This window comes from Theropithecus gelada, chromosome 20 (genome assembly GCF_003255815.1).
Source record: "Theropithecus gelada isolate Dixy chromosome 20, Tgel_1.0, whole genome shotgun sequence".
NCBI classification, from domain to species: domain Eukaryota; kingdom Metazoa; phylum Chordata; class Mammalia; order Primates; family Cercopithecidae; genus Theropithecus; species Theropithecus gelada.
In genome coordinates this window covers 50054526-50066534 of record NC_037688.1, presented here as the reverse complement: position 1 = coordinate 50066534, position 12009 = coordinate 50054526, and the positions used below count along the sequence as shown (strand labels likewise).

General features: G+C 59.2%; 1 long non-coding RNA gene across 1 annotated transcript; it reads left to right on the top strand.

The window, feature by feature from the left end:
- Positions 1–7244: 7244 nt before the first annotated feature.
- On the top strand, positions 7245–12009 carry LOC112613996. The gene is made up of 5 exons (XR_003117025.1): positions 7245–7743; positions 8287–8788; positions 9561–9614; positions 9886–9945; positions 10907–12009. It is a non-coding gene; the product is annotated as an uncharacterized LOC112613996 (long non-coding RNA).

The following is a 12009-nucleotide window of genomic DNA, read 5'->3' as shown; positions in this document are numbered from 1 at the left end:
ACTCAGGCAGGATCCTTGTTGATGACTCCAGACTGGCCCCTAGGAGGCCTGGGGCACACACAGGCCCCTCCCCAGCTTCCTAGGGCTACCTCTGCCAGCCCCATCTCCCCGACAGGTCCCCTTCCAACCGCCCATTTTTGAAAATCTGATTTACAATGATAATTAAAAAAAAAAAAAAAAAGCATTGAAACACATGCTTCCGATGTAAATTTCACTGTGTGAGGAAAGGCTGTAATATAAATATATGTAAATGGAAATAAGGAGAGGGAGCAGGTAAGTGCGTGGACTGGTGTGAGGGAAACTAGGGCTGCGATCCTGTCTGTCCCAGTTTCTGCATGTGTAAAATGGGGATAAAAATAAAAGTGTTCTAGCGGAGGCAACATAGCAAGGCCCTGTCTCAAGAAAGAAAAGAGAAAAGAAAGGAAAGGAAGTGGCCGGGCGCGGTGGCTCAAGCCTGTAATCCCAGCACTTTGGGAGGCCGAGGCGGGCGGATCACGAGGTCAGGAGATCGAGACCATCCTGACTAACACGGTGAAACCCCGTCTCTACTAAAAAATACAAAAAACTAGCCGGGCGAGGTGGCGGGCGCCTGTAGTCCCAGCTACTCGGGAGGCTGAGGCAGGAGAATGGCAGGAACCCGGGAGGCGGAGCTTGCAGTGAGCCGAGATCGCGCCACTGCACTCCAGCCTGGGGGACAGAGCGAGACTCTGTCTCAAAAAAAAAAAAAAAAGAAAGAAAGGAAAGGAAGGAAGGGAAATAAAGGAAAGGAAGAAAGGGAAAGAAAAAGAGAAAGAAAAAGAAAGAGAGAGGGAGGGAGGGAGGGAAGGAAGGAAGGGAGGGAGGGAGGGAAGGAGGGAGGGAGGCCGGAGCGGTGGCTCACGCCTGTAATCCCAACACTTTGGAAGGCTGAGGCGGGCGGATCACGAGGTCAGGAAATCAAGACCATCTAAACCATGGCTAACATGGTGAAACCCTGTCTCTACTAAAAATACAAAAAATTAGCTGGGCGCGGTGGCGGGCGCCTGTAGTCCCAGCTACTCGGAAGGCTGAGGCAGGAGAATGGCGTGAACCCGGGAGGCGGAGCTTGCAGTGAGCGGAGATCGTGCCACTACACTCCAACCTGGCCGACAGAGCGAGACTCCGTCTCAAAATTTAAATAAAAAAGAAGAAAAAGGAAAGAAAAGGAAGGAAGGAAAGAGAGAGAGAGAAAAGGTAAATAAAGAAGAAATCAGTGCAGCACAGTGGCACACACCTGGAGTCCCAGCTCCTCAGGAGGATGGAGCAGGAGGATCACTTGATCCAGGGAGTTAAAGGCTGCAGTGAGGGCCAGGCGCGGTGGCTCACGCCTGTAATCCCAGCAGTTTGGGAGGCTGAGGCGGGTAGATCACCTGAAGTCAGGAGTTGAGACCAGGCTGGCCAAAATGGTGAAACCCCATCTCTACTAAAAATACAAAAATTAGGCCGGGCGCGGTGGCTCAAGCCTGTAATCCCAGCACTTTGGGAGGCCGAGACGGGCGGATCACGAGGTCAGGAGATCGAGACCATCCTGGCTAACACGGTGAAACCCCGTCTCTACTAAAAAATACAAAAAACTAGCCGGGCGAGGTGGCGGGTGCCTGTAGTCCCAGCTACTCGGGAGGCTGAGGCAGGAGAATGGCATAAACCCGGGAGGCGGAGCTTGCAGTGTGAGCTGAGATCCGGCCACTGTACTCCAGCCTGGGCGACAGAGCGAGACTCCGTCTCAAAAAAAAAAAAAAAAAATACAAAAATTAGCTGGGTGTGGTGGCAGGCACCTGTAATCCCAGCTACTCGGGAGGCTGAGGCAGAAGAATTGCTTGAACCTGGGAGGTAGAGGTTGCAGCGAGCACAGATCGCACCACTACCCTCCAACCTGGGTGACAAGAGCAAGACTGTCTCAAAAAAAAAAAAAAAAAAAGGCTGCAGTGAGCCATGATTGAACTACTGTACTCCGGCCTGGGAAACAGAGTAAGACCCTGTGAAAAATATAGAGTAATAATAATAGCAGTTCCTCCTTCCTCGGGGAGTATGAGCACTAAATGAGAAAATGCCTGTGAAGTGCTTAGCACAGAGGCGAACACACAGTAGGGGCTCACTCATTGTTTAAGAATAACAGGCTGGGCGAGGTGGCTCACGCCTGTAATCCTAGCAGTTTGGCAGGCTGAGGCGGCAGGTCACTTGAGCTCAGAAGTTTGAGACCAGCCTGGGCATATGGCAAAACTCCATCTCTACAAAAAATACAAAAATTAGCTGGGCATGGTGGTGTGTACCTGTGCTCCCAGCTACTCCAGAGGGTGAGGTGGCAGGATCCTTGAGCCCAGGAGGTGGATGTTGCAGTAAGCCGAGGTGGCACCAGCTTGGGCGACAGAGCGAGACTCGGTCTCAAATTAATGATAATAATAATAATAAAACAGTAAGACCCCCTCATCTGTACAGTCTGTTGCAGTTTTCAACGCTGCAGTCTGGGCCAAAAAGAGGCCCCAGGAGGAAAGAAGCCGGGACTCCTCTAACCACCCTGGGGTCACAGGGACCGAGGCACTGGCCCGCAGGGTTCCGGACCAAAGCGCTTGGCCGACCTCCTTCCGGGAGGAATCCTCCCAGCCGCAGCCCAAGAACGCAGTTCCCGCTAGTCCCACCCGTACGATAAGCGCGGGCCGCGCGCGCCCCCATGTGTCCTATTGCCGCCACAGCACCCGCGGCTCCGCCCAGACCCTCCCAGGAAGGCGCACATCCGGTTTTGGCCACAAAAGGAAAGGCGAGGCCCGGCGCGGTGGCTCGCTCCTGTAATCCCAGCACTTTGGGAGGCCGAGGCGGGCAGATCACCTGAGGGCAGACGTTTGAGACCAGCCTGGCCAACGTGGCCCCTACTCTACTAAAAATACAAAAATTAGCCGGGCGTGGTGGCGGGCGCCTGTAATCCCAGTTACACAGGAGGTTGTTACACAGGAGGCTGAGGCAGGAGAATCGCTTGAACCCGGGAGGCAGAGGTCGCAGTGAGCCGAGATCGCGCGACTGCACTCCAGCCTGGGCGACAAGAGCAAGACTCCGTCTCAAAAGAAAAAGAGCGAGGGAATGATGACCACAAGGGCAAATGTGGCTATCCTAATGGGAGGGAGGGGACTGTGGTGGGTGCTTCTGCGGAACTGATTTCTTGACCCGGGTGCTGGGTGCATAGGGGTTGTCTCATAAGTACGATTGCTACACAGCACATTCTCGTGTGTGCTAATCTTTGCATGCTATGTTTCACACTTGAATAAGGTTTTTTATTTTATTTATTTATTTATTTTCAGATGGAGCCTTGCTCTGTCGCCCGGCTGGAGTACAGTGGCACGATCTCGGCTCACTGCATCTTCCACCTCCCGGGTTAAGCGATTCTCTGGCCTCAGCCTCTCGAGTAGCTGGGACTACTGGCGTGCACCACCATGCCCAGCTGATTTTTGTATTTTTAGTAGAGACAGGGTTTCACCACGTTGGCCAGGATTGTCTCGATCTCTTGACCTCGTGATCCACCCACCTCGGCCTCCCAAAGTGCTGGGATTACAGGCGTGAGCCACTGCGCCAGGTCTGCATAAGGTTTTAATGAACTGGCAGATGGGTGGGGAGAAGGAGTTCACAGAGGTCAGCTTTGCTGGTGTGAGTTGCCTTGGGACGCCTAGGAAGGTACACTAGAGGCTCCGATGCTTGGGTATGGGCTGAAGAGCTGCCCAAGCAGAGTGGCCTGCAGGACCCTCAGCACAGCTGCGAGTGCAGAAGGTGTCAGCCCGGCTGGCGCCTGGCCACTGCTCCAGCTGTCCTCCCCAAATTCCTGCCCTCACAGGTGCCACTGGTGTCAAGCAGCTGGCAGGGAGTCTCTTGCCATTTTAGGGCAATGCACTTCCTGGGCCTGGGTCCTGCACTTTCAACATCCCTGCTGTCGCCCTGCCCTTGGCCCTCAGCCCTAGCCCCTCATAGCTGCTCCTCTGTTCAGAGGCTGTGCTGTGTCCCCCTCAGGCCAGGGTGCCTGGGAGCAAAGGGTAGCCCAGGTCAAGACTCCATCAGGGGCTCTCCCAGCCCACACATAGACTCTGTGCTGTCAGGCAGGCCCTGCCTGGGTGGGTCTGGGGGTGAGTAGAGAGGACTGGCTGTGCTGGGAGTACGAGTGGTGGCATTGCAGGGGCTGGGACACCCGACTGGACCCAACCTGGTCCTGAGTGACTGTCAGGCTGGCCCGAGGCCCTGGGCTGGCTGGCATTTTCCAAGGCCATGCTAGCACCAGGCAGACTGGCAGTGGTGGCGGGCACTGGTGTTCCCTCTGGCAGTGGCCAAGCAGGTGCCCATCCTTTACCTCCCACAGGGCACCTCCTGGTTTCCTGCCTGCCTCCTCCTGGGCTACGCTTTCCCAGTGCCCTGCAGGGCAAGCCATGTGTCTGTGTAGGAGCTCTCAGCTGGCCTCGGTCTCAAGCAGACACCTCATCCCGTCTGGCATAACTGGGCCTACTGCCCGCCTGTAAGCATGTAAGATGCTTGAGAGCAGGGACAGCAGGCATGGGGACTTCCAGACTGCTGGGGTTCAGATCTCAGCCCCACCGCTCGGGAGGTGCACAATCTGAGCCAAGTCCCTTCCCCCTGCCTCTGTTTTCTCATCTGTAAATGAGGAAAAGCAGCAGCTCCTCCCAGTAGCCGCAACATAGAGGTGCTCTTATTGTCATTTTAGGGGAGAGTGAACACACACAGGAAGGCCCCGAGCCAGATGGAGTGGGTGTTTGCACCCTGTGTGAATCCAGCACTCAGCTGCTACCCACGGGGCTATTCGGCTACCCTCCATGAATATGCGGGGGACATGTGCCTGCTGCCATGGGCGGGGCAGGTGGCCTGGCAGGAAAGTCCTCCCAGGGAGTCTGAATGGACCATCCCTGCTACCCTGGGCACTCATAGGATGGATGGGGCCAGGGGGCATCCCTGAGCCCCTGTCAGCCACCCATGAAGGTCCAGCCTCTGGGACCCCAACTCATGGCTGTCTGCCAGGCAGGACAGGAGCGGGGCATTCAGGGCACTGTTCTGAGGCGCTGGGCTGAGGGGCCCTGCCGTGAGCACGCAGGCCTTGTGCAAAGGTGGGTCTGTAATGGGGAGGTGGGCACCACAGGCATCATAGTGTGCCTGTGGGTGTGAGCCCTGTGGGGGGCTTCATGTGTGGGGAGAGAGAGCAGCAGTGGGGTACAGCCTACAATGTGGGTGAGAGGGGAGGCAGAGAAGGAGGGGGCGCAGGGACCTAAGTGCTGGGCTGGCCTATGAGTAAGGGTACCTGGTGGTAACTAACCCTGTAGTCTATTGGCGGCTGGACCTGGCCACAGAGGTGTGGGCTCAGGAACCTCTCTCGGAGAAACCTCTGCTGCCCCTTCCTCATTATAGCCCTCTCCAGACCCCCAGCCTAGCTGCGCTGCCTGGCTTGGCAGGCTGGACTCCTTAGCCAGAGGTGCCAGGAGGGGCTGGCTGGGCCAGGGACAGGCCAGCAGACAGACAGGGTGTGGGACCTTCTGGAGGAGGGTGCAGGGGCTAGGGGCTGAGTCACTGTCATCCCCAGCCAGCCTGGTGGGGTCTGAAGGCTCATTGAGGGTTGGTGCCTGTTGTCCAGACCTCCATGCCCGGCGCCTCCCTTCCAGGCCCCCAGCACGGGGCCCCAGCTCCAAGTCCATCCACCCAGCCCCAGGCATGGAGAGCTGCTCCAAGCCCTCCACGTCCCCTTCTCAGCCTCTCCTGCAGGCCTGCCCCCCAACCCTGATCGGTGGCTCCGCTAGTCTGTGATCCAAAGTTAGAGTCGCTGCTGAGGCAGGAGATGAGGCAGAGCTGGAGGGCCTCCAAGGACTCTCAGAGAGGCTGGGCACAGTTGGCCCATCCTCATGTGTCCCTGCCCCTCCTGGAAGGAGGAGAGAGGAGGAAGGGGTGGCTCTGAAGTTTGGGGCTCTGGCCCACTCTGGCAGCCGAGCCTCCATGAGGACAAAGGACCCCCCGGTGGGGTCTGTGTAGTCTCAGGACTACACGGGATGACTCCTGGCTTTTGTTGGGACCACCAACCGCCTGTCAGACAGGGTCTGAGATGCTGTCACCTCCACCCCTGCTGTCTGCAACACTCCAAAGCCCTGGTTCCTGCCCTCTCCCCAGCTGTGTTTGGGCTGGGTCTAGGGTGCCTGCCTGCCCCTTGCTGGGGGGACATCTGAGCCCTCTGGGCCTGGAGCCAGGGCCTGAGTCGCTGACAGCGGTGGAGAAGTCTAGGGGGCCTGTCCTGCTGTCAGCGCCCATGATGGATGAAGAGCCAGAGCTAGACTTCTGCCACAGGGAGAGGTGGGGGGCTGACCCCCCAGGGTCTGCAGGCAGAGCCTCTGCCTCTCGCAGCTGGGGTGCCTGGGTGAGGGTCCCCACCCAGCCAGGGGTGTTTAAAGGCCCAAAGGTTGTGGGCACTCCCACTCTGCCTAGAGTCATGGGTGCCTGGGCCTTCCCTGCAGCCCTTTTCCTTCTCTGCCTGACTTCTAAGAGCCTGCAAGGTGGTGAGGGCAGCTCGGGGCTAGGGGTTGTAGAGTGGGCATCTGTGACTGGGGCTAGGGGTCCAGGTGGGGCCCTGGCCGGATACTGGGGTTCTGGAGACAAGGAGGGCTGGGGTGTCGGAAGCCTGGTCTGGGCAGAGAATTCAGACAGTGAGGGTTTCTGGGGGCTGGAGGTTAGATGCCTGGGCCCTTCCCCATCTCAGCCTCTGGGGCCCCCAGCCTTGAGTCAGCACCACTTTGCTCCCCCAGGGCTGCCCCCGCTGCCTCCTGGCCTGGGGAAAGGTAATGGCCCCTCTGGCACTGGGGTCAGGGAAGAGTCTCCCATCTCTCCCGCTCTGGGGTGCGTGGGAGCTCTCTGGGACTCCCGATGCGGGGCCCAGGAGAGCTCAGGGCCCTTGCTGTCTTCCGGGCAAGGAGTCTCATCAAGTATCCACTCGGGGGGGAGCACAGACACCCTGCGCTCTAGGAAGAGTCCACCGGGCAGAACATACAGCCCTGAGGAGGGGCCTGGGCTGCCTGAGAAGGGTGGGCAGGTGTGACAGCAGGGGCGGACCTCACGGCAGCCCAAAGGAGCCTGGAGGGGGAGAAGAGGGAGTGGACAAGAAGAGCAGAGTCTGCTGAGGGGCAGGAGGCGAGTGTCATGGAAGGGTCTTTACTTCAGGGACCTGGGGGGTCCTAAAGGTAGGAGGAGGGGCTCCCCCAAGCCCTGATGCATCTGAGCTTCAGGAGAGAAAGATTGGGGGGCGGAGGCGGTGAGAGGCAGAGGAGAAGATTTCCAGGAAGGGAGGGGAGCCTAGTACTGAGAATGGATGGGAGAGGAGAGGAAGAGGGCGGAGTGGGATCTGCCCCACAACCCCCCAGAGCCCCAGCTCAGACACCTTCCTCCAGGTCCAGGGACCCTCTAGCCTCCACTGCCCTGGCCCCAGACTACTTACCTGCTTTGCCCTCTACCCTCCTGTGACAGCAGGGAGACTGAGACCTGGAGAAGGGGGTGGCATCCAGATTTGGGCCCCTTTGCCCCCCATAAGTTCCCCTGCTTCTCCCTGAACCCCACAGGCTTAGAGAGCCCAAATGACTACCGATCCGTTAAAAGCTGGTGGCGGGGTGCTCGGGGAGGGTGGCACACCAGCTCCCAGCTGCTCCAGCACCCCAGTTCAACATCTCAGTTTTCCCACAGCCTATGGCCCCCACAGTGGTCTGGGAGCAGGTGAGGCCTGGCATAGGGAAGGGAGGCATCTGAGGGCAGGGTACAGGGCAGGGAGGAGGCACGGCAGGAGCAGGGAAAGCTGGTGGGGGGCAGGTAAAGGGGAAAGCAGTCATCTCAGAAATACCAGAAATACGCGGGGACAGAGCTGAGCCCCAGAGCGTCCCCCAGGCACCCTGGCTGGGGAGAGGGGAAGGCAGGCAGGAAGAAATGGAGCAGGGCAGGGAAGAAAGGAAAGAGAGAAGAAAGGAAGGAGAGAGGGAAGGAGGGAGGGAAGGTGGCTGAAAGCACCCACCTGTGCCCCACAGCCCTCCACCCTCATGGGAAGGGACTGAGTTCCCACAGGCCCGCTGCTTGGGCAGGTTGTGGGCCAGGTGCGGGGTTCTGGGGAGATCCTGGGAGAAGAGTATCCCTCACCTCCCTGTCTCTCCAGGATCTGAAGGGGGCGTGAACCCACAGAAGCCAGGTGAGCCCTGCTCCGGCCCCAGCTCTTCCTGTCTCCCCCTCTTTCTCTTACACTCCTCACCTCACCTCATCTCTCTCCAGGATTCAGGGTCAGGCATGGGCTGGGAACCCAGCCAGGTGCGAGCCGTGGGGTCCCCTCCTTGCCTCCCTCCCAGGCCTCAGAGGGAAGAGGCAGGATTGGAGAGTCATTGTGGTGGGGGGATGCACAGGGAGCCTCTCAGGTTTGCTGGTGTCTGGCTTAGTCCAAGGAGGGGTCCAAGGGTCTTGTACCCCCACCTCAGCTGAGATCCCAAACCTTCTCAACTCACCTCTCTCTCTCCCACAAGCCCTTCCATTCAGATTGGCTATGGAGCAGGTAGAGGTGGGAGTCGGGGAGCTGGAAGCCAGGATTCTAGGGGTATCCCTGGGATGGAGATTCCTGAGCCCCTCATCTGATCCCCCTCTTTCCCAGACACTGAAGGGGGCATGAAACCCCAGAACCTAGGTGAGGCTCGCCCAGCCCCTGCCTGCCTCACTCCTCCTAACTCCCTCCTGCCTTCTCACCCCAGGTTCAGGACCTTCCCAGGTGCTGCAGCCCAGCCAGGTGAGGCGGGGATGTGGGTATGGAATGGGAGGGGCTTGGGGGTGCCTAATCTTTGCCTGATACTGTGGGGGAGGGGATGCAACCAGATCAGCATTTCCAGGTTCCTCTCCAGGCTCCCCCAGGCCTCAGAGAGGGCAGAACAGGTGGGTGTCTCACAGGAGGTGGGCAGGAGGGGAACCATGAGGAGTTCTGATGTCTGGCTTTGTAAGGGGACAGGGGCACCTGGGCCTCACCCCTGCCTCAGCTCCGTGTGGCTGTGGAACAGGGAGCCCGGGGCAGGAAGGCAGGGCCCCTTCATCTGCCCATCTCTCTTCCCAGGCTTTGGAGGGGCTGTGAAACCCCAGAAGCGGCCGGGCGCGGTGGCTCAAGCCTGTAATCCCAGCACTTTGGGAGGCCGAGACGGGCGGATCACGAGGTCAGGAGATCGAGACCATCCTGGCTAACACAGTGAAACCCCGTCTCTACTAAAAATACAAAAAACTAGCCGGGCGAGGTGGCGGGCGCCTGTAGTCCGAGCTACTCCGGAGGCTGAGGCAGGAGAATGGCGCAAACCCGGGAGGCGGAGCTTGCAGTGAGCTGAGATCCGGCCACTGCACTCCAGCCTGGGCTACAGAGCAAGACTTCGTCTCAAAAAAAAAAAAAAAAAAAAAGAAACCCCAGAAGCCAGAGGCGAGCCCACCCCACACCTGTCCCAGTGTCCACTTCCCGCCCTCTGTCTCTGCTCAACACCCCATTCCCCCCTCCTCATGTTCCTCTGGCTCTGTCTCCCCAGGATATGGAAACGGGCTGGGAGCAGGGGCCTTCCCAGTGGCCGGAGCCCAGCCAGGTGAGGACAGGTGGGACAGGACCTGGGCTTCCAGGAGGGAGGGGGAAGGGGTAGAGCAGAGTCAGGGAACCAGGAGCTGGGAGAGCTGGGCTTTGGAGGGAGGGCAGGGCTCGGCCACTCTGTCCCTTCCCAGGCCCGGGAGTGGGCGTGAAACCTCCGAACCCAGGTGAGGCAGAGCCCTGTCCCGCCCTGCCCACTTATATCCAGGCGCCTCTGTATCCCCCAAGCCTGCCCACCCCACTGCTCATGGCCCTCACCTCTGTCTCCCCAGGATTGGGGAGCAGAAGTAGTTTGGGCGCTGGCATTCTTCCAGGGGCAGGAACCCCACCAGGTGAGGGTGGCTGGGCAGGGGCCGCAGGGAGGGGCGGGCAGGAGGGTTCAGGGTCCCAACTCTCATTCTTAGGGGAGGAGCTCTTGGGGTCAATGTCAGCCTCTTTCTAGCTCTCCCCATGCCTGGGGGAGAGGGAACCTCAGAAGTGGATGAAGGAAGGACCCCGCCCACATACCACCTCCCTGCTATGCTCACCATGTCTCGTCCCTCTCTGTCCCCCTCTCAGTCTGTGTTATCCACCCCAGGCGCTGGTCCCTCTCTGGCCTGCCAATGCCATTCCTGGGGTGGGGACTCCTGTGGAGGTCTCTGAGTTGCTTCCTGGGCATGCGCCCTTAGAGAACTGTCAGAGCATGGGGCACAGCGGCCCTGGGGTGGTGTTCGGACCCGCACTACACATGGCCTAGCTCCAGCCTCTGCCTCCCTCGCCCCACAGGCCCAAAACCAGGTCAGGGAGAGTAGGGTGGAGCTGAGGGCCTGGGCTTGGGTCTGGGGGCTCCAGGGAGGAGCAGGCTCCTTTACCTGGTCTCTCTCTCTATATTCCTGATGTGGGGTGGGGGGTGAAACCTCCGAAGCCAGGTGTGCCTCTCCTTTCCTGTGTCCCTGCCCTGCACTCCCCGCACACACACATCCAGCCCCAGCCTCTGCTTCCTCCTTCCCCTTGGTCTCCCAGGATCTGGTGATGGGAACAGGATGGGAGCTGGGGCCTTCCCAGGAGCTGGAGCCCAGACAAGTGAGGGCACCTGCACCACACTGGGATTCTAGGAGGCACAGGGAAGAGCCAGTGGATGTCAGAGGTCCAGAGGGCAGAAAGCTTATTTCTGGGGGAGGACAGGGGATGGGTGGGGTCCGTGAGCCCCTGCTCTTCCCTCCCCTATCTTGACTGTTTCCCCTGAATCTACGGCCTTGTCCCACCCTCAAGGCCTCCCCATATCCACCCCTCACACCCTGCTTTTCCTCCCAGGATACGGCAATGGAAACAGACCGGGAACCCAGCCAGGTCAGGGCCGAAGGGGCTGGGGTGGCTAGGAGGGAGAGGTCAGGGGCCTGGGGCCACACTCTGGGTACCAACGGATGGGCTCTTGGGGTTCATTCATTCACCCAGTCTCCCCTGAGCACCTGCCCTAAGTCAGGCCTCGGCTGGGCATGGAGGACACCCGAGCTGGTCAAGCGTGGCCACGGTCTGGACTCCTAGGTCAAGAGCCACATCCAGCTTCAACTGCGGTCGGGCCTGGGAGGGAGTTCACAGAGACGGAAAGGGAGAGGGCAGGGGTCCTGCGAGACAGAAAGCGGGAGGGCAGGGCTCCAGGCCCTAGCTCATTCCCACTGCACCACCATCCACACTCCTGTGTCTGCCCCTCAAATAGGTCCTGCCACTCAAAATGGCTTTGGACCAGGTAAAGAGGGTGGGGATGGAAGCAGGGAACCTGGGGCTGAGATTCTGGGCACAGGTCCAGAGGAAAGGATCCCTCACCCTCTCATCTTTCCCCCAGGCTTTGGAGGGAGTGGAAAACTCCAGAAGCCAGGTGAGCCCCACCCTGTTCCTGTCTCGCTGCCCATTTCCTATGCATCTGCCACTGCTTCCCTAGAGTCCCGGATCTCCCCATTCTCTTTGGCTCTTTCCCGTGGGATTTGGGAATGGGAATGGGCGGGGAGCCGGGGCCTTCCTGGGAGCTGGAACCCAGGCAGGTGAGGCCCTGGAGTTCTGGGAGCATGGAGGTCTTAGGAGTTGGGGGTTACTGATATGGGGGCCTGTCCCTGGTCCTGAGCAGAGAGGAAAGGCTGGGTGGACTAACAGAAAGTCCTTCCCCTTCTCTTCCCAGGCCTGGCAGGGGAACTAAAGCCTCAGAGAGCAGGCGAGCCCCAACCTCTAGCCTCCCAACTTGGTCTCACACAACAAACCTCATTCGGCAAACCAATCCAGGCCTGGAGCGGTGGCTAACACGTGTAATCCCAACAGTTCGGGAGGCAGAGTTAGGTGGATCACTTGAGCCCAAGAGTTCAAGACCACCCTGGGCAACATTCCCAAGCTGGTCTTGAACTCTTGGGCTCAAGCAATCTACCTAC